A 5,384-nucleotide genomic window follows, 5' to 3' on the forward strand; every position below is an offset into this window, starting at 1 on the left:
CCAACCCATATTAACTCTGGTTCCCATAGAAACCCATATTAACTCTGGTTCCAGTAGAAACCCATATTAACTCTGGTTCCCATAGAAACCCATATTAACTCTGGGTCCCATAGCCAACCCATATTAACTCTGGTTCCCATAGAAACCCATATTAACTCTGGTTCCCATAGCAACCCATATAAATTATGGTTCCTATAGCAACCCATATTTACTCTGGCTCCAATAGAAACCCATATTAACCCTGGTTCCCATAGCCAACCCATATTAACTCTGGTTCCCATAGAAACCCATATTAACTCTGGTTCCCATAGCACCCCATATTAACTCTGGTTCCCATGGCCAAACCATATTAACTCTGGTTCCCATAGCACCCCATATTAACTCTGGTTCCCATAGAAACCCATATTAACCCTGGTTCCCATAGGAACCCATATTAACTCTGATTCCCATAGCAACCCATATTAACCCTGGTTCCCATAGCCAACCCATATTAACTCTGGTTCCCATAGCACCCCATATTAACTCTGGTTCCCATAGAAACCCATATTAACCCTGGTTCCCATAGGAACCCATATTAATTATGGTTCCTATAGCAACCCATATTAACTCTGGCTCCCATAGAAACCCATATTAACACTTGCTCCCACAGAAACCCATATTAACTCTGGTTCCCATAGCCAACCCATATTAACTCTGGTTCCCATAGAAACCCATATTAACTCTGGTTCCCATAGCAACCCATATTAATTATGGTTCCTATAGCAACTCGTATTAACTCTGGCTCCCATAGAAACCCATATTAACTCTTGCTCCCACAGAAACCCATATGAACTGTGGTTCCCATAGCAACCCATATTAACTCTGGTTCCCATAGAAACCCATATTAACCCTGGTTCCCATAGGAACCCATATTAACTCTGGTTCCCATAGCCAACACATATTAACTCTGGTTCCCATAGAAACCCATATGAACTCTGGTTCCCATAGCAACCCATATTAACTCTGGTTCCCATGGCCAACCCATATTAACTCTGGTTCCCCTAGCACCCCATATTAACTCTGGTTCCCATAGAAACCCATATTAACCCTGGTTCCCATAGGAAGCCATATTAACTCTGGTTCCCATAGCCAATCCATATTAACTCTGGTTCCCATAGAAACCCATATTAACTCTGGTTCCCATAGCCAACCCATATTAACTCTGGTTCCCATAGAAACCCATATTAACTCTGGTTCCAGTAGAAACCCATATTAACTCTGGTTCCCATAGAAACCCATATTAACTCTGGGTCCCATAGCCAACCCATATTAACTCTGGTTCCCATAGAAACCCATATTAACTCTGGTTCCCATAGCAACCCATATAAATTATGGTTCCTATAGCAACCCATATTTACTCTGGCTCCAATAGAAACCCATATTAACTCTGGCTTCCACAGAAACCCATATTAACTCTGGTTCCCATTGCACCCCATATTAACTCTGGTTCCCATAGCCAACCCATATTAACCCTGGTTCCCATAGGAACCCATATTAACTCTGGTTCCCATGGCCAACCCATATTAACTCTGGTTCCCATAGAAACCCATGTTAACTCTGGTTCCCATAGCACCCCATATTAACTCTGGTTCCCATGGCCAACCTATATTAACTCTGGTTCCCATAGCACCCCATATTAACTCTGGTTCCCATAGAAACCCATATTAACCCTGGTTCCCATAGGAACCCATATAAACTCTGATTTCCATAGCCAACCCATATTAACTCTGGTTCCCATAGAAACCCATATTAACTCTGGTTCCCACAGAAACCCATATTAACTCTGGTTCCCATAGCAACCCATATTAACCCTGGTTCCCATAGAAACCCATATTAACTCTGGTTCCCATAGCAACCCATATTAATTATGGTTCCTATAGCAACTCGTATTAACTCTGGCTCCCATAGAAACCCATATTAACTCTTGCTCCCACAGAAACCCATATTAACTTTGGCTCCCATAGCAACCCATATTAACTCTGGTTCCCATAGAAACCCATATTAACCCTGGTTCCCATAGGAACCCATATTAACTCTGGTTCCCATAGCCAACACATATTAACTCTGGTTCCCATAGAAACCCATATGAACTCTGGTTCCCATAGCAACCCATATTAACTCTGGTTCCCATAGAAGCCCACATTAACTCTGGTTCCCATAGCCAACCCATATTAACTCTGGTTCCCATAGAAACCCACATTAACTCTGGTTCCCATAGCCAACCCATATTAACTCTGGTTCCCATAGAAACCCATATTAACTCTGGTTCCCATAGAAACCCATATTAACTCTGGTTCCCATAGAAACCCATATTAACTCTGGTTCCCATAGAAACCCATATTAACTCTGGTTCCCATAGGAACCCATATTAACTCTGGTTCCCATGGCCAACCCATATTAACTCTGGTTCCCATAGAAACCCATATTAACTCTGGTTCCCATAGCCAACCCATATTAACTCTGGTTCCCATAGAAACCCATATTAACTCTGGTTCCCATAGAAACCCATATTAACTCTGGTTCCCATAGGAACCCATATTAACTCTGGTTCCCATGGCCAACCCATATTAACTCTGGTTCCCATAGAAACCCATATTAACTCTGGTTCCCATAGCACCCCATATTAACTCTGGTTCCCATGGCCAACCCATATTAACTCTGGTTCCCATAGAAACCCATATTAACTCTGGTTCCCATAGCAACCCATATAAATTATGGTTCCTATAGCAACCCATATTTACTCTGGCTCCAATAGAAACCCATATTAACCCTGGTTCCCATAGCCAACCCATATTAACTCTGGTTCCCATAGAAACCCATATTAACTCTGGTTCCCATAGCACCCCATATTAACTCTGGTTCCCATGGCCAAACCATATTAACTCTGGTTCCCATAGCACCCCATATTAACTCTGGTTCCCATAGAAACCCATATTAACCCTGGTTCCCATAGGAACCCATATTAACTCTGATTCCCATAGCAACCCATATTAACCCTGGTTCCCATAGCCAACCCATATTAACTCTGGTTCCCATAGCACCCCATATTAACTCTGGTTCCCATAGAAACCCATATTAACCCTGGTTCCCATAGGAACCCATATTAATTATGGTTCCTATAGCAACCCATATTAACTCTGGCTCCCATAGAAACCCATATTAACACTTGCTCCCACAGAAACCCATATTAACTCTGGTTCCCATAGCCAACCCATATTAACTCTGGTTCCCATAGAAACCCATATTAACTCTGGTTCCCATAGCAACCCATATTAATTATGGTTCCTATAGCAACTCGTATTAACTCTGGCTCCCATAGAAACCCATATTAACTCTTGCTCCCACAGAAACCCATATGAACTGTGGTTCCCATAGCAACCCATATTAACTCTGGTTCCCATAGAAACCCATATTAACCCTGGTTCCCATAGGAACCCATATTAACTCTGGTTCCCATAGCCAACACATATTAACTCTGGTTCCCATAGAAACCCATATGAACTCTGGTTCCCATAGCAACCCATATTAACTCTGGTTCCCATGGCCAACCCATATTAACTCTGGTTCCCCTAGCACCCCATATTAACTCTGGTTCCCATAGAAACCCATATTAACCCTGGTTCCCATAGGAAGCCATATTAACTCTGGTTCCCATAGCCAATCCATATTAACTCTGGTTCCCATAGAAACCCATATTAACTCTGGTTCCCATAGCCAACCCATATTAACTCTGGTTCCCATAGAAACCCATATTAACTCTGGTTCCAGTAGAAACCCATATTAACTCTGGTTCCCATAGAAACCCATATTAACTCTGGGTCCCATAGCCAACCCATATTAACTCTGGTTCCCATAGAAACCCATATTAACTCTGGTTCCCATAGCAACCCATATAAATTATGGTTCCTATAGCAACCCATATTTACTCTGGCTCCAATAGAAACCCATATTAACTCTGGCTTCCACAGAAACCCATATTAACTCTGGTTCCCATTGCACCCCATATTAACTCTGGTTCCCATAGCCAACCCATATTAACCCTGGTTCCCATAGGAACCCATATTAACTCTGGTTCCCATGGCCAACCCATATTAACTCTGGTTCCCATAGAAACCCATGTTAACTCTGGTTCCCATAGCACCCCATATTAACTCTGGTTCCCATGGCCAACCTATATTAACTCTGGTTCCCATAGCACCCCATATTAACTCTGGTTCCCATAGAAACCCATATTAACCCTGGTTCCCATAGGAACCCATATAAACTCTGATTTCCATAGCCAACCCATATTAACTCTGGTTCCCATAGAAACCCATATTAACTCTGGTTCCCACAGAAACCCATATTAACTCTGGTTCCCATAGCAACCCATATTAACCCTGGTTCCCATAGAAACCCATATTAACTCTGGTTCCCATAGCAACCCATATTAATTATGGTTCCTATAGCAACTCGTATTAACTCTGGCTCCCATAGAAACCCATATTAACTCTTGCTCCCACAGAAACCCATATTAACTTTGGCTCCCATAGCAACCCATATTAACTCTGGTTCCCATAGAAACCCATATTAACCCTGGTTCCCATAGGAACCCATATTAACTCTGGTTCCCATAGCCAACACATATTAACTCTGGTTCCCATAGAAACCCATATGAACTCTGGTTCCCATAGCAACCCATATTAACTCTGGTTCCCATAGAAGCCCACATTAACTCTGGTTCCCATAGCCAACCCATATTAACTCTGGTTCCCATAGAAACCCACATTAACTCTGGTTCCCATAGCCAACCCATATTAACTCTGGTTCCCATAGAAACCCATATTAACTCTGGTTCCCATAGAAACCCATATTAACTCTGGTTCCCATAGAAACCCATATTAACTCTGGTTCCCATAGAAACCCATATTAACTCTGGTTCCCATAGGAACCCATATTAACTCTGGTTCCCATGGCCAACCCATATTAACTCTGGTTCCCATAGAAACCCATATTAACTCTGGTTCCCATAGCCAACCCATATTAACTCTGGTTCCCATAGAAACCCATATTAACTCTGGTTCCCATAGAAACCCATATTAACTCTGGTTCCCATAGGAACCCATATTAACTCTGGTTCCCATGGCCAACCCATATTAACTCTGGTTCCCATAGAAACCCATATTAACTCTGGTTCCCATAGCACCCCATATTAACTCTGGTTCCCATGGCCAACCCATATTAACTCTGGTTCCCATAGCACCCCATATTAACTCTGGTTCCCATGGCCAACCCATATTAACTCTGGTTCCCATAGCACCCCATATTAACTCTGGTTCCCATAGAAACCCATATTAACCCTGGTT

This window comes from Oncorhynchus mykiss, chromosome 29, assembly GCF_057628025.1.
Source record: "Oncorhynchus mykiss isolate SJ-2025 chromosome 29, ASM5762802v1, whole genome shotgun sequence".
NCBI lineage: Eukaryota > Metazoa > Chordata > Actinopteri > Salmoniformes > Salmonidae > Oncorhynchus > Oncorhynchus mykiss.